General features: G+C 42.5%; 1 protein-coding gene and 1 long non-coding RNA gene across 3 annotated transcripts in view; both read right to left on the reverse strand.

The window, feature by feature from the left end:
- pvrl2l (PVR cell adhesion molecule related 2 like) overlaps positions 1-18,496 on the reverse strand; it is a 137,034-nt gene that overhangs the window by 99,463 nt on the left and 19,075 nt on the right. The gene's annotated exons all lie outside the window — the stretch shown is intronic.
- On the reverse strand, positions 1,494-3,672 carry LOC144899482 (uncharacterized). The gene is made up of 3 exons (XR_013627610.1): positions 3,462-3,672; positions 2,817-3,319; positions 1,494-2,673 (listed from the first exon to the last, which is right to left on the reverse strand). It is a non-coding gene; the product is annotated as an uncharacterized LOC144899482 (long non-coding RNA).

Below are 18,496 nucleotides of genomic sequence, written 5' to 3' on the forward strand. Positions count from 1 at the left end.
ACAGCTAGCTTGGCCTGCTAAGGCACCGAGCGGTGACACGCGCAGCCGCGTCGCTCTCGTACAGCGTTACATCTTTCTCCGCATCGCCGCCGTCTTTTTTAACATCTTCCCTCTCTGTTTTCCCCCTCATCCCCGTCACTGTCTGTGCCTGCCAGCGTCCCGTCTTCATCCGTGCGTCCGTATGTCGCCGGGAATCCTTTCATTCCGCCGTCGTTCTCCCGCTTGATGTTCTTATTCTCGCAATTTGTCACCGTCTCGCCTCCTTTCATTGCGCCGCGCCGTGATTCTGTCACTCCTTCACGCAGCCGTCATCCCCCCCCCTCCACCCCATTTATTATCTCTCTCTTTATGTCACTTCATTCCCGTCATTTGTCTCCTCCGAGGCCTCTGGTGTGCGTGTGTGATTGGTTGGGAGCCTAAGCGATATGAGCGCAGCATACTGAGAAAATTAAAAAGAGATTTGACGGGTTTTGTGGGACAGATGGAAGTGCGTGTTGCTTGGGAAAAAACTAAGTATGATTTGTGTGAGGTTGCGTGGTCGTCATGGCGACATGTGGCCGATACATGAGTGTGGCTGGGTCTGAATCCACAAGACATTCCTGTTTCCTGTCTCGGAAAATGTCCAAAGGTTGTTTGTCATTTCATTGATAAATCATAATTCATCCAAAGTGCGGCCCAGGGGCCGTTTGCGGTTTGTCCTGCGGCTGTTTTCATGTTGGTCTAGAAATAAAATTTAACTTTTAAAAATGGAAAGCAATAATTTTACATGAATGATTTCCAAATATTAAGGTAGAAAAGTCGTAATATAAGGACAAAACATTGTGATTTTATTAGAATAACAACCTAGGATTATGAGGGAAAATGTCATTTTAATAGAATAAAGCTGAAACAAAATGTCAAATTGTAATTTTTGAAGAATTACCTTGCGGAAAAAGTTTTAATGTTACAAAGTCTCGATATTAAGAGAAAAAAGTTGCATTTGAATAAGAATAAATAAGAAATATTAAAAGAATAATAAGATAATAAAATAATAATAAACAAATAAGAAATATCTGGGAATATGAGGAAAAATAATAAAAGTAATAATAATAATAAGAAAAAATATGTATTTTTTAGAAGACTTTGGGAATATTTTTAAATATAAGAAATAAAGAAAACAAAATAAAGTTATTACACTATGGGAATTAAATCATAACTATGATGAAGAAAATGTACAGCACTTATCAATGGCTTTTCATCACAAATCTGAGATGCCATTTTTCACTACTACTCTATACTATTCCATTCCATATACATTATAATACTATAACACTATAACACGTCATAGTGTATTATAGTGTTATAGTATTATAATGTATATGGAATGGAATGGCCTTTATTGTCATTATACAAGATGACAATAAAGACCATTCTATTCCATATACATTATAATACTATAACACTATAACACACTATGACACACTATAACACACTATGACACACTATAACACACTATAACACACTATAACACACTATGACACACTATAACACACTATAACTTTTACCATACAAAATATCAAAGTGGCAAAGTTGCATCCTTTCATTTTTGTGGATGATAGGACACCCCTGGAGTACGCTCTCGGTCCTACTTGGCAGCTTCAGCACGGACTCTAACTCAAACGCTAAAAGTGGGATTCACATTGTCTGCTGCCTCGCTAATGTTGCTACGTGCTAAAGTGCTAAAGTGCACCGACGGAATGCACAACTGAGTTATTAGAAGCATGAATAAACAAAGAGCTTACATCCATCTGAGAAACCACAAACATCATCCACCTGCCCGGCGTAGGGTAGACGATGACGACGACGGCAGCGGCAATGGAGGAGGCCAACGCCGCCATGAATAAACAATGCTACACCCACTTTGGATTCACCTCCGAGGTAGCGAGCAAAGACGCTCGGTGCATTAGCTGCAACCAAACAACCTTGAACACACACCCACGCACACTTTCACACACCTGCACACCCGGGACCGCATCTCGTTAACCGAGCAGACGAGCCCCGATCAGACATGCATGGCGTGTACTCCCCTGGCTGCCTGACGCCGCCCCCAAACACAAGCTGCGCAAAGTCGTGGTTTCACAACTGACAGGCCACAATTTTTGACTGGGCGCAGTTCGCACCACGTGGGGGGGGGACGAAAAAGGAGGACGTACACTCTTCACATACACGTTAATAATTTAACACCATGGTTAAGATGGCAGCATGCCCTCCTTCAATTATTGACCAGCAACATGGAGACACTCATAAGGGGATGGCCTGGAGGCGGGGGGTGGGGGCGGTGGACATATGCGAGAAAATGGGGACAAGAAAAAGTTTGGGGTTTTTTTTGCCAACTGAATTTGACAGCCTGACTTTGACTATTGGGGTGCCAAGTGCAGTGGTAGGGGCGTGCCTCAAGGGGCGGAGCGCCACTCTCCACCTTGTGTATGGCGCCTACACAATATTTAGAAATGATAGTTTCATAGTTACAACAATGAAAACCTGTTTGCCACCTTCTAAATGCCAATTGTACCCTCATTAGAGCCCTCCAGACATGGAATAACACCCCTATAGTCACCTTTACACTCCTGACTAATATGGTAAACGTAATAAGAGAAAATAAGGCGTATAAGACATAGAATACTTGTTTACCACCTTCTAAATATGTTTTTTAGCAATGTTAGAGACCGTCTAGAAATAAAATAGCACCCCTATAGTCACCTTTACATTCCTATTGCACAATAAAGTAGGCATAAGAGAAAATAAGACATGTAAGACATAGAATACTTGTTTACCACCTTCTAAATATGTTTTTTTAGCATTGTTAGAGACCCTCTAGACATTAAAGAGCACCCCTATAGTCACCTTTATGTTCCTAGTGCACAATAAAGTAGACATAATACGAGAAAATAAGGCGTATAAGACATAGAATACTTGTTTACCACCTTCTAAATATGTTTCTTAGCATTGTTAGAGACCCTCTAGACATGAAATAGCACCCCATAGTCACCTTTACATTCCTATTGCGCAATAAGGTAGACATAATAAAAGAAAATAGACATGTAAAACATACAATACTTGTTTACCACCTTCTAAATATGTTTTTAGCATTGTTAGAGACCCTCTAGACATGAAATAGCACCCCTATAGTCACCTTTACGTTCCTATTGCGCAATAAAGTAGACATAATAAGAGAAAATAAGATATGTGAGACATAGAATACTTGTTTACCACCTTCTAAATATGTTTTTTTAGCATTGTTAGAGACCCTCTAGACATGAAATAGCACCCCTATAGTCACCTTCGCCGTCCTATTGTGCAATAAGGTAGACATAATAAAAAAATAAGACATGTAAGATTAAGATATGCCTTTATTCGTCCCTTAGTGGGAAAATTTGTAAGTTAGAGATCCTCTAGACATGAAATAGCACCCCTATAGTCACCTTTACATTCCTATTGCACAATAAAGTAGACATAATAAGAGAAAATAAGACATGTAAGACAGAAACCGTGTTCACAACCTGCTATTTTTTGACAGATTATTTTGACCGTATTCAACCACTCACCGTACTTCTGTTTAGTTCCTGAGTGAGCAAATTGTGATGATTAAATGAAATTAATCTGCTTCTGTTCACTACTTTCCGTCGCTTCGGGTTTCTCCTCAGCCGCCACTTTTTCAAGCGCCCCCCCCCCCCCCCCCGCCCGCCCCCATTTCCTCAATGCCCTCAAAAAAAGTGTAAGTACAAAAGTGCACCAATTGAGCCACAGCCACTTTCCTAACAATTAAGTGAACCCAACGCAGAGGCGACTAAAAAAAAACATGGCCGCCTGCCTCCACGATGCCAGCGGCTGTCGCACTCTCTGTATTTATTTCACAGCAATTACCACTCATTCCCTGGAGATGCGTGCACTCTTCACGCCGGTCCATCTGTCATTCCAAAGTAAAGAGCAATAAAAAGCACTCTGCAAAGCATCTGCTTTTTGTCCTCCAGAGGCAGAAGGCACCATTGTCCTCCATTGATGTGTCACAGAGCCTTTTGTAGCATCGGTGGCCAAACAAAGCTGCTTAAAGACCTCAAATACAAGCACTTGGGTTCCGCTCCGAACATTGGTTTCGTAAACAAGCCACCTTGGAGGACAGAAAAGCACCTCGAAGCCTGCTTAGCTCCGCCCTCCTTAAGCCAACTGACCTGCAGTCCAACACAGGACCCGTCGTCCAAGTTCTCTAAGTGTACATTCATTCATTCATTCATTTTCTACCGCTTTTTCCTCACAAGGGTCGCGGGGGTGCTGGAGCCTATCCCAGCTGTCTTTGGGCGAGAGGCGGGGTACACCCTGGACTGGTGGCCAGCCAATCACAGGGCACATATAGACAAACAACCATTCACACTCACATTCATACCTATGGACAATTTGGAGTGGCCAATTAACCTAGCATGTTTTTGGAATGTGGGAGGAAACCGGAGTACCTGGAGAAAACCCACGCATGCACGGGGAGAACATGCAAACTCCACACAGAGATGGCCGAGGGTGGAATTGAACCCTGGTCTCCTAGCTGTGAGGTCTGCGTGCTTCTAAGTGTACAAATTTGACATAAATGAGTGTACTGTGGCACTTCAGGGGTGTCCCAAGCGTCACATTCTAAAAATGGAATTTAAATAGAGAAATACAAAACAAATGAAATGGAAAAATCTGCAGTAATTTATGGAGAAATAAAATAATAATAATAATAAAATAATAATAAATATTGAGGAAATAAAATGTTGTAATCCAAGAAGAAAAAGTGGCAATTTTATGAGAATAACGTTGTAATATTATGAGGAAAAATGTCATTTCATTAGCTTAAAACTTAATATCAACTTCATATTAACCGCCAGTACAGAATATTATGTGAATAAAATCTAAATATAATGGGATTAACGTCACAATATTACAAAAATAACATTTACAAAAGACCATTTCAGAAAAATGTTGAAATATTTGAAAAAACAAAGCCGAGATGCACTAAACAGGAAGTGGCTGGATACACGTGTCAAGGGGAAAACCTGCTGCAGATGAGAGACGAGCTCACTCAGAGTAACGAGAGGTGCAATTGAATAAAGCTGACAGGACTGTTGATGCGAGGAGAGGGGTGAGGGACATAGAAGGGCAGACTCGCATGCCCAGACACTGTGGAATAAGGTGCATGGGGAGGACAAATCAAAATGCTTGTTTGGATGTTGCCATTAGCGATATGATGACATAAACAGACCAATGTTTCATAGAAAGGCTGCTTATGTTAACAGCTACGTGCTATGTCCATGGCGGCTTAAGAAAAGAATGAAAACACGTTGGATCGTAACTTAACAAGTCAGTCCACATAGACGTTTGGGAGAAATGAGGCTGAAAAAGCCAGAAGGCAAAGCTAACCTTGCCCCCCCACCCCCACCCTCCTTAACCTCACCATCCATCCACGTTTTGCCTGCAGTGAGCGTCTTAACAAAAAGGAAGCCTGATAAAAGCTGGCCTAATGAAACGGTGCGCGGCGTTGAGGCTTTGGTGGCGGGATAATGTCATCTCCTCCAGCCGAGCAGGTAATTGAGGCGGGAGAGAGGAGAGGCGGGATCTTGAAAGACCCTCTCGGCGGTGGGAGATGCAGATGAGGCGTCACGATTGCGCCTCCACGTGCTAATTACGCCCGAGTGTGGTTAAAGTAGACGTAATGGCATAGGGACGTAAATCCCACCATTTCTGCAAGTGTCGGGCGTGTGCATGCGTGATTGATGGCGCGCTACGACACAGTATGGCGAGCTGGAAATGGGGATCATGCATTTAAATTGCTTCCTCATGCAAATCAAACCTGGCTTGACTTTATCATTTCTGACCCTGCATACACATCATAGCTCTCAGTAAAATAAGACACTTGGCCACTGTAAATAATAAGAATTATGTTTTATTATCACATATCACATAAGAATGTGCAGTGCGGTGTACAGTAATCCTTCCTTATCGCAGTTAATTGCTTCCAGAACCGACCATAGCAGGAATATTCTTGCACTTGGAGTATAGAAAATACGTTTACTACCTTCTTAATACACTTTTTAACATTATTAGAGCCCTCTAGGCATGATATAACACCCCTATTACCCAATACAGTAGACATGGTAAGACGTATAACACATAGAAAACCTGTTCATCACCATCAAAATACTTTTTGTAACATTATTAAAGCCCTCTAGACATGAAATAACATCCCTATAGTCACCTTTACACTCCTATTATCCAGTATAGTAGACATGGTAAAACGTATAACACATAGAAAACCTGTTTTTACCATCAAAACATTATTAAAGCTCTCTAGACATGAAATAACATCCCTATAGTCACCTTTACACTCCTATTACCCAGTATAGTAGACATGGTAAGACATATAACACATAGGAAACCTGTTTACCACCATCAAAATACTTTTTGTAACATTATTAAAGCCCTCTCGACATGAAATAACATCCCTATAGTCACCTTTACACTCCTATTACCCAGTATAGTAGACATGGTAAGACGTATAACACATAGAAAACCTGTTCACCACCATCAAAATACTTTTTGTAACATTATTAAAGCCCTCTCGACATGAAATAACATCCCTATAGTCACCTTTACACTCCTGTTACCCAGTATAGTAGACATGGTAAGACGTATAACACATAGAAAAACATTATTAAAGCCCTCTAGACATGAAATAACATCCCTACAGTCACCTTTACACTCCTATTATCCAGTATAGTGGACATGGTAAGACGTATAACACATAGAAAAGCTGTTCACCACCATCAAAATAATTTTTGTAATATTATTAAAGCCCTCTCGACATGAAATAACATCCCTATAGTCACCTTTACACTCCTATTATCCAGTAAAGTTGACATGATAAGACGTATAACACATAGAAAACCTGTTCACCACCATCAAAATACTTTTTGTAACATTATTAAAGCCCTCTCGACATGACATAACATCCCTATAGTCACCTTTACACTCCTATTATCCAATATAGTAGACATGGTAAGACGTATAACACGTAGAAAACCTGTTTACCACTATCAAAATACTTTTTGTAACATTATTAAAGCCCTCTCGACATGAAATAACATCCCTATAGTCACCTTTACACTCCCATTACCCAGTATAGTAGACATAATAAGGCAAAATAAGACATAATATAGATTGAGACGTTAGCATTGGGAGCGTTCCATGTTCTTTTTTGTACTTCTTGCCGGTGACGCCAATCTGGCACTTTTGCGGTGAAGTGGTGAATGCAAATAATAATAATAATAATAATAATAATGATAATAATAAAGTCAACACTTTAATTGCAAATGTTGATCTGAAATCGGAGGAGAACATCAACAAGAAGCTAGCAGGAGGGTTTAGAAATGCTGGTAATCTCTCCTCATTGGAGAGACTATTACTCATTTATCGGGACTGTTTTTAATGCTATAGAATGTATTGGAATGATGTCAGAATTCCCTGAAATTAGCCCAAACAATCCACACACCACTGAAGAGTACGACCGATAGCAAATGTCAATAAGCCGCCTGCCAGTGGCGTTACAATATAATACAATATAATACAACCGAGCTTGAACGAGGCTAATGTCCACAGTGCAGAACCTCAATAGAAAAAAGGGAGATTTAAGAGGCAAAGTGATCTCAGTGGCAGCAGATGTTTTCATCACTGGTGATGAGTTCAAGTCACAGAGAGCAAAAGTGCTCTGCAGGTCTTAACACGCGTGCTCGGGGTCTGTGTGTGTGTGTGTGTGTGTGTGTGTGTGCGGGGGTGAGAGTATGATGTGTGCACATGTGTGTGTGAGTAGGAGGATGACTCAGAGACAGCAGGTGAATCACTCCAGGCAGATGTGCACACACAGGAAGGTGTCAGCGGCAGCCTGAAGAGAAGATGCTGCATAACTTCTCCACCTGATTTAGTCCAGTTAACCCCCCACTGACACGGCGTACACACACACACACACACACACACACACAGTTGTGTGTGACCTCCTTAGTAAGGTGGCATTCACACCGCATACGCAGCCAAGCTAGCCAGGACTTAGCACAGACAGCCAGCTAAATAACCAATCGTGGCATGAGTAAACAAATGCAATTAAAGAGAGAAATGCTAATGTGGATGTGACAACATCAACATCAAGTTAGCAGGAGGTTCTGGAGGGGGGGTGGATGGGGTGTTGGAGGGCCGTGTGTCAAAACCGGACATTTTTACGGCCGCATCAATGACCTGCCGGTGGAGCCGGAACGTAACTCTCCCGATCTTCTGTATTCCATGACAGACACGGGAAGGAATGGAATGATGAGCATCTCAGATCTCAGAGAGGTGAGGGTCAAGGGTTTAGCTCCGCCTCCTCAACAGGCCTGAGAGACCTCAGGACTTTTATTTTTTGTCAGAATAGGACTTTCATATATTTTTTATATATTTTTATATATTTTTATATATTTTTATATATTTTTATATATTTTTATATATTTATATATTTTTTATATATTTATATATTTTTTTAATATTTATATATATTCTATATATTTTTATATTTTTTATATATGTATATATATTTTTATATATTTATATACATATATATTTATATTTTAATATTTGGACTTTTTTCTTGTAAAATTACAGCAGTTCCCCCCCCCCCCCCAACTATTTCCCGACCCCAGTGAGGATAAGCAGCATACAGGATGGATACATTTCTCAAAATATTACAACTTTTTAAATGTAATATTTCAAATCTATTCTACTAAAATGCCATTTTTTCTCATAATATTAGGACTTTATTGTCATAAAATAGCAGCTGTTCCCTTCTTTGTTTCTCCTGTATTCCGAAAGGGAGCCCTTTGGGATAACTGATGAGCATCTCAGGGGTAAGCACAGAGAGGTGAGGGTCAGGGCTTAGCTCCGCCTCCTCAACAGCCCCCCTCCCCCACGTGACCTGACAAGAGAAGGTCGCCATCTCTCTCCGTGATAAATCGTCACGTTTAAGTGGAACGCCTGAAGAACATCTCAGAAGCGACAGATCTTTTTGATGATAATCAGCGGGCGCCGTGGCGGAGGGCCTCGTGTGACTTTCATGAAGATCACTCCATGGCCGCCCACGCCTCACGCAACATATTTCTACATTAAAAAAAAAAAAAAAAAACTCCTATCAGATAATTGCTGCGGCGCCGTGAATTGATTTCACGTGTTACCGCCGGCGGTGTAGCAGGACCCAGCGAGCGGTTCCGTAACAACGCTGATTGAAACCAATCAAACGTAATGCAATCAATCTTCTCTAGAAATCAGCGGGAACAAAGCGGGAATTTTAAGTGGCGGTTCCGGGCTTGGGCGACCAGCGGCGTAGGTAGGTGGGGTGGGGGCGGGGTTTAACAATGATGCCGATGATGACTTTGAAGTTATGACAATAGTTGATTTCAAAATGAGGGGACAAAAGACAGAAGACCAACTAAAAGACAGCAGAATGCGATTAATCATCGTTAATCGTCTCTTACTGATAACACACACACACGCAATGCAGACACAACAGGAACTCATAAAGCAGCACTCAGGGTTTCACAGACCACTCGCTGCAGCCAACCCGAGTCTGAAGGCTTATCTATAACCACACACACACACACACACACACACACACAGAGAGAGATTTGACATCTGCTTTGTCACTGTAAGTCCTGAAAATGAGATAGCTCGCCCATATTGACGGATCTCTCGCTCTCTCTCTCTCACACACACACAGATTATAAAGACACCTCAATCTCACCGCACCTCTTGCATGCACAACCCACCCTTGATTACATTCATATGGCTGTGTGTGTGTGTGTGTGTGTGTGTGTGTGTGTGTCCTGATCCTCCAGATTCCCAGATTCGCCCATACAATCCGTCGTGTGGACACATTCCAGAGCAAAAACTAATTACCAAACAGAAGGTCTTTGCTACAAATACACACACACACACACACAGTCGTACACTGACTGATGCCGACGTCGTGTCCCCTGCGACCTTCCGCCGTCCAAAACAAAAAAAAAGCATGGCCTAATTGACCGATCATCGCCACATGTTTGTTGACTCAGGTCAAAGAGTCATGGGTCATGTTCATTTATTCATTCATTTTCTACCGCTTATCCTCACAAGGGTCGCGGGAGCCTATCCCAGCTACACCCTGGACCGGTCGCCAGCCAATCACAGGGCACATATAGACAAACAACCAATTTGGAGTGGCCAATTAACTTAGCATGTTTTTGGAATGTGGGAGAAAACCGGAGTACCCGGAGAAAACCCACGCATGCACAGGAAAAACGCCACACAGAGATGGCCGAGGGTGGAATTGAACCCGGGTCTCCTAGCTGTGAGGTCTGCGCGCTAACCACTAGACCGCCGTGCCGTCATGGGTCATGTGATGACAAAAAAAAAAGAGGGGGCGTTCCGCACAGTTTGCATCCATGAAATATAATCACACTTTATCCTTTAATGCTGGCCAAAAAAAATCACACCCTGGGATGTTTTTATGATGATAAAGCCATCATGTGCCACCTCCAGAAGGCTGAGAGGTTCCTCTCAAGGTGTTCCCCTCAGTAGACCACATGGGCTGGGTCCTCCGAAAGGGGACAACCCCGCAGCTTAGATGACATCAAACACTCACACACACTCACACACACACAGCAGAATTCATAATTGCTGCACTTGTCAATCACATCGGCCCCCGCGGGGGGCGGCACGGCGTGCACCTGAACGCAACGTCCGTGGAGATGGACGTGGGTAAAGTGACAAACAGCTGCTCGTTTGCAGACACATCTGCCAGCGTGTCATGTCAGCCGTCACGTGAGAGGCTCCACGGTGTGTGTGTGTGTGTGTGTGTGTGTGTGCGTAGGTACGGGTATTTGTGTGTGTGTGTGTGTGTTTGCTCCAGGCCACGTTCATGTCACATTGCTTACTCGACAAGAAGCATACAGTATCTGACGCCCCCTTATTTCCTACACCCAAATGACAACGAACATTGTCACTACACCAAAAAAGCCCCCCCCGCCATGACGCCTGGGTGCGTGTGTGTGTGCGTGTGTGTGTGTTTGTGTGTGTTTGAGCAGCAGCAGAGCGATAAGTGCAAATGTGCAAACACACTCTGGTCAAACATTGCACAGCGGGACCTGCTTCACAGCTCATTTGGCTTCTTTGACCCAAGATGTGTTTACCTCTGACCCCCCCCATCCCTGCCGCTTTTCCCACTTTTGCCCCTGCTCCCTCTCTTGCTGCTAAGAAGATGCGACGCGCCACCATTGTGCTGTTGTTGACCTTCACTGTGTTTACATTCCATCATTTTGGACCGGTACCGCCTCGCATCTTTTCTGGCTGCCATCATCTGTCTTCGCCGTCCCTACGTTCCCCCTCCCGGCTGTCCATCATCACCCCCCCCCCGCTGTCTTCACCCGTCCCGGTGCCCTAAACGTCCGCCTGTCGACTTCGCCGAAGCCCAGTTGATATTCTCCAGCTGAGCCCTCTGATGGAGGGGATCCAAATCGTTTCCAAGACGACATGAGCTGACCAGATGCTCCGAGTGGAAGCATTTTTTTTTTTGTTTTGTTTTGTTTTTTCATTAGCGAGCTAAGGATGTTGAGCGTGTTTGGTGTTGGCGTCATGCTGCAGCTGTCCATGCAAAGGTCACAAACATCTAACAGCTAGCATGGAGGAGGGCTTCATAACAGCGCCTGATGGCTGCAGCTGGGTGGGGGGGGGGGGTGGAGATACCACAGCTGCATTTCAAGTGCAGCATAACTGACAGCCCTGCAACGGTTTGCTCAAACTGGAAGAACTCCAAATTGGACGGCAAGGTCAGAGAGGAGTGACTATCATTCTGAAGGCTGGCAGACATTTTTCAAAGAAGCGCGAGGGGCCGAGTTAGCTAAGCGCTCATGCGGTTCTGCTTGGGACCTTTGCAACCTCGCTGCAGAACGCCTCGCGTCACTCTTAAACTACCCTGAGGAAAAACACAAGATGTGTTTATTAGCTGTGTACAATTCCATGCTCATAATCCCATTTGTTTTGGTACGGAGTTCCCACACGGTACGCATTAAGCGAGGTACGGGAAGTGTGGCTGGCGATGTAGTCTCCAGCCTACTCTGTAAACAAATACAGTAAACACATTACAATGTTAACAACAGGTTGTCTATGGCTTATTTTCTCTTATTATGTCTACTTATTGGGTAAAATGAGTGTAAAGGTGACTATAGGGGTGTTACTTCATGTCTAGAGGGCTCTAATAATGTTCAAAAAACATTGAAGTGGTGACAAACAGGTTTCTTAAGTCTTATATCTCTTGTTTTCTGTTCTTATGTGTACTATATTAGGTACTAGGACGGCGAAGATGACTATAGGGGTGTTATTTCATGTCTAGAGGGCTCTAATAATGTTAAAAAAAAACATTTAAGCGGTGATAAACAGGTTGCTTATGTCTTCTATCTCTCATTTTCTGTTCTTATGTGTACTATATAAGGTAGTAGGACAGCAAAGGTGACTATAGGGGTGTTATTTCATGTCTAGAGGGCTCTAATAATGTTCAAAAAAACATTGAAGTGGTGATAAACAGGTTTCTTATGTCTTATATCTCTTGTTTTCTGTTCTTATGTGTACTACATAAGGTAATAGGATGGCGAAGGTGACTATAGGGGTGTTATTTCATGTCTAGAGGGCTCTAATAATGTTCAAAAAACATTTAAGTGGTGATAAACAGGTTTCTTAAGTCTTCTATCTTTCATTTTCTGTTCTTATGTGTACTATATTAGGTACTAGGACGGTGAAGGTGACTATAGGGATGTTATTTCATGTCTAGAGGGCTCTAATAATGTTCAAAAAACATTTAAGTGGTGATAAACAGGTTTCTTATGTCTTCTATCTCTCATTTCCTGTTCTTATGTGTACTATATTAGGTACTAGGACGGTGAAGGTGACTATAGGGGTGTTATTTCATGTCTAGAGGGCTCTAATAATGTTCAAAAAAACATTTAAGTGGTGCTAAACAGGTTGCTTATGTCTTCTATCTCTCATTTTCTGTTCTTATGTGTACTATATAAGGTACTAGGACGGCAAAGGTGACTGTAGGGGTGTTATTTCATTTCTAGAGGGCTCTAATAATGTTCAAAAAACATTTACATGGTGCTAAACAGGTTTCTTATGTCTTCTATCTCTCATTTCCTGTTCTTATGTGTACTATATTAGGTACTAGGACGGTGAAGGTGACTATAGGGGTGTTATTTCATGTCTAGAGGGCTCTAATAATGTACAAAAAACATTTAAGTGGTGATAAACAGGTTTCTTATGTCTTATATCTGTCATTTTCTGTTCTTATGTGTACTATATAAGGTAGAAGGATGGCGAAGGTGACTATAGGGGTGTTATTTCATGTCTAGAGGGCTCTAATAATGTTCAAAAAAACATTTAAGTGGCGCTAAGAGGTGGTCCCTGAGTCTTATTTTCTCTTATTATGTGTACTATATTGGGTAATAGCAGTGTAAAGGACGCACTTGTGAAAAGCAGCCATGAATGTCTGGCGTCGCCTACAATGTAATTGCAGGTTTGAAGAAGGCAGTAGATGACTCTGGCACTTGAGCAGGAAGTGAGTGTGTGTGTGTGTGTGTGTGTGTGTGGAGGGGTGGGGATGAAACATTAGTGGGTCATGAAACATTACAAGCCTGCAAGCTAATGCACAAAGAGGCTAAAAATACGAGCCTAATAGCTGGAACGGCTTGATATCACCATTTGGCTGCCGATCTGATGAAGGAAGATGACTCAAACATCTTCACATCCTTGGCTTTCTGGCCGTCAACCGGTCGTTCCATCAAGTAAAAACTTGTTGCAGGACTCTGATCCAGATGAAGGTAGAAATTAGAAATTATAAAACATATGCGCAAAAAAATATGTTTGAATTCTCGATTCTACTTTTATTTTATCGGCTAAAATGTTGCAAAAATGGATGTGGAAAAAGTTGTCTGCAAAACGTACACGCACACACGCCCTCTGAGGGCCAAGAGGCGATGCTCAGCATGTCACCATGGCGCCAACAAAGAAGCCATAAAACAAAGATGGCGTCCAGCCTAACTTCATCCCGCCATTCCGGCCCCCGCCGAGTTGGGAACAATGGGTCCATTCTGCGCAAAGGGGGCGTGGTGTAGTGATGGGGGGGGGCAAAAGTTGCGCTTCTGCCCGTTTCCACGACAATAAAGAACCTCTGAGTTTGAATGTACTGTGTGTGTGTGTCCGCACCCCCCCCCCCCCCCCCCCTCCAAATGTGAGTGAGCTATCAGCTTATGTGTTTATTTTATGCCCCACTTCACTGCCACCGCCGTGGAAACAAGTGAGGTCATCCGGCCGGACTGCTGCAGGATTTCCCTCTCCAAACACACACACACACACACGACACAAACACCGCTGTAGCGGATCCGGACGCGTCCGCTCCAAAGTGGAAGGCGGACCTTTGTTTCTCATTTAACATCGGCGGCGTCAAATCAATCAACGTAATTAGCCGCACAGCTGAGCCAATAACCGCCATGGATCCTCCGGCAGTCTGCTTTATTGGTTGCTATGACAACGCGGCCGTAACCAAGGAGACCGCAACACTTGCCGTCGCCTCCTTCGGACCAGACGCCACCGTGGGGAATTCAGCAGCAGTTTCCTGCGATGGAACGGCGGGAACATCAAGCCCGCCGTCACAGGGAAGTCACTTGTCCCTGCGGGTTCCAGAGGCGGGTTGATTTGTGTCTGCCTGTTGGGGGGGGGCTGATAAGGACGGGGCATCCATCCTACCGTTTAGGGCCTCATAGTGACAAATGAAAGGATGCAAAGGCCGTCTTTCTGGTTGTACTGGACACTTTTGGAGCCTCTTCATGTCAACAACAGCAATAAAAAAACAAGCTGTGGGTTTAAATCAGGGGTCTCAAACTCAATTTACCTGGGGGCCACCGGAGCTAGGTTCTGGGTGAAGCCGGGCCGCATCAGGTTTTCAAAAAACAAAACAAAACGCATTTATTAAAAACTGGGGAAAAAATCAATTAAAAAAAACTGTCTTCAATGCTTTTGCTTCTGCTATACCCTACACTTTTTCAGTACTTTGGTTCCGGTTTTCCACACCAAAATATCTGATAAAACATTCCACTGTTCTCAAATATCTTAATTTTTATTTTTCTATACACAAAATAAGATTTTAAAAAATAAATAAACAAATTAAGAATAAAGACAATAAATCAATCAATCAGAAATAAATAAGTAAAATAATAATAAAACAGCAAATAAGAAAAACGTAAGAAACCACATACAGTTGGTAGAGAAATTATTTTTTTCAGATTCAAATGTACAGTATTAACAGTTATTTAACCTTTAACATGAACATTAATGAAACTTAATCATTTGACCCAATTAGCAAGTTAGCATCGTACTCAGTTCCATCTGGGAGCAGCGTCGTAACTTTAACAACATGTTTGATGAGATGCTTTATCTTGACGTGTATTTTACCTTTTATTTATTTGAACCCAGCGTCATAAGCCTTTAGCTTCATTGCTAATCCAAAGCAAAACAGGGTGGGGTAACAGGGAAGGGTAACAGTATGGGTGGGGCAAAATCATGTTAATTGTGTCCGGTGCGCACACAGCTTTAAGCTGTCATTTCAACATTAAACTTTGGTATCAAGGTGGGGGCCTCAAACTAGCGTCTCGCATTTGGCCCGCGGGCCGCGAGTTTGAGACCCCTGGTTTAAATGATCAACAGGACGCTAATGGACACTCCCCCACCCCCTTGTTTACATTTAGCAGCACGTTCCATCAATATGAAAAGAGCTGCAGGCGTTATCTGATGTGACGCTCTAGGACTTCCTCACACGCAGCAGCAGCGCTAGCGTGCCGTCACGCAGACCAGGACATGAAAGACCAGAGCCAAACAAATCCAAATTCCTGAGTCTTCAGTGTCTGAGCGGTGAAGAAGAGCAGAGGACGTATTTGAGCGTTTAATGGGCGTCGAGCTTCAAAGCGTCTCAGAGGAGGCGAGAGGACGTCAGGTCGGTCCAAACAGAAAATGTTTTATCTGCTGCGAGAGCGCCATCATTAGAGGAAGGCCAACACGTTGCATTATTAAACGGAGTCTTCTTCCCGGGATTTAAAGCAACATTATTGTTGTAAATACGCCATGAATCCTTTCTTGTGATACAATGCCTTGTAATTAGGGGAGTAGCGTTGCAGTGGTGTGGTTGCCGTGGCAACCCCGGACCAGGGATGGGCACCAAGAATTGTTTAGTTTGTCAAATTAGATCAATTAAACTTCAGCTTCCACCCTCGGGCATCTCTGTGTGGAGTTTGCATGTTCTCCCCGTGCACGCGTGGGTTTTCTCCGGGTACTCCGGTTTCCTCCCACATTCCAAAAACATGCTAGGTTAATTGGCCACTCCAAATTGTCCATAGGTATGAATGTGAGTGTGAATGGTTGTTTGTCTATATGTGCCCTGTGATTGGCTGGCCACCAGTCCAGGGTGTACCCAGCCTCTCACCCAAAGACACCTGGGATAGGCTCCAGCACCCCCGCGACCCTCGTGAGGAAAAAGCGGTAGAAAATGAATGAATGAATGAATGAATAAACTTCAGCTTTGTGGCCTGAAACGGGCGCCAATCGTAACAAAATGACGACAGTGACTTTGACATACCAACAAAAGAACACCCGATGCCGCTTGACTTTAATACGACAGGCTTCGGCGTCTTCATTTCCCGTGGCGTGCGAAGCCGAATGATGTGCAAATTATTGATCTGCCATTTGATACACTGCTGCCACAGCCTATGCGATCCATATCGCTTCTGCAGAGCTATTTATATTCCCCCGGCGTCCTCGTGCTTTGGACCGATATCCGCATGAGCGGACAAGGGGGACGCACACGCGCGTGTTGTTGTCCGACCGCCATCGAGTGTTAATTTCTATTTTACTTTTTCCGTTTATACAACGCACAAAAGCTGCATGGAGCATTGTCTCCGCCTACTCCCCAATTCTGGAGACACAAACGAACATGGAGATCGAATGCACCGGTGTCCAGGCCTGCTATCATTTTCACCCCCCCCGCCTACCAACATCCCCCCCACCCCACACACACACACACACACAAAATACATCCCTTGCAAGATCGGAGGAGGCGAGGCGTTGCTGTCTGTGTTTTGCGGCCATTTGGACATAAATTGCCTTTGAAGCCATAAGAAGCCATTTGTGCTGAAAGCATTTGTGAAAATATGATTTTTCTTTTTTTCGTGGGAAGAGGTGCGCTGGGACTCACACAAGACATTTTATCACATTTAGAGCCAAGAAGAAACATTTTTCCGCAAAGCTTCGCATACAAGGACAGTTAAATGACTTCAAAATGAGCTTTAATGGCAGAAAATAAGCTTTCGGAATTGAGCTAGCTCGGCGGCCATTTTGGGGAAGTTGTACACGAATGTTACATGACAATAACTCCTCACAGCTTGGTGAGTTCAAGTCAAGCACAAAACCATATGGGAGACATATTAGCACATTTAGGCTGGAAAGGAAACATCTTACCGCGATACGTTAGCAAACAAGCTATCAAGGGCTGTTAAATGGGCTTCAAAAATGAGCTTTAATGGCAGACAATACTGCAAGCTTTTGGAATTGAGCTAGCTCGGCGGCCATTTTGTGGAAGTCGTGCACGGCTATTACATGACAAGAACTCCTAATTGTTTTCTATACAATTTACTGAGTTCAAGTCAAGCACAGAGCTAGATAGGAGACATTTTAGTCCAGGGGTGGGAAAACTTTTTGACTGGCGGGCATTGATTTAACAAAATTGACTGGGGGCCAGACTCTATATTTTACACCTAACAGTCCACCTGGAATTATTGTATCTGTAAAAGTGTCATGTAATCTGCTATATGTGCACTTTGAGATCATTTATTTGATGTAAAGTGCGTTATAAATTTATAAGAATAATAATGAATTTATTATTATTTTATATTATTTGTTATTTTTATGATTACTATTATTTGTTATTTTTATGATTGCTTTAATTTTAATTTTAATTTTAATTTTAATTTGCCCACCCCTGAGCTTATTATTAATAATAATAATAATCATGATATAATAATATTAATAATAATTGATAATAATAATTGTTATTATTCCTAATAATAATAGTAATCATAATAAAAATAACTCATTAAGCTTATTATTATTAATAATAATGATAATCATAATAAAAATAACTTATTGATCTTATTATTGTCAATATTAATGATAATCATAATATAATAATATTAATGATAATAATCATCATCATCATAATATTATTGTTATGATTTTTATGATTATCATTATGATTATCATTATCATTATGATTATCATTATGATTATCATTATCATTATCATTATCAATATCATTATGATTATCATTATCATTATCATTATC

The sequence above is a fragment of the Doryrhamphus excisus genome, linkage group LG7 (assembly GCF_037039965.1).
Source record: "Doryrhamphus excisus strain RoL-2023G ecotype Guam linkage group LG7, RoL_Dexc_Guam_v1.1, whole genome shotgun sequence".
NCBI lineage: Eukaryota > Metazoa > Chordata > Actinopteri > Syngnathiformes > Syngnathidae > Doryrhamphus > Doryrhamphus excisus.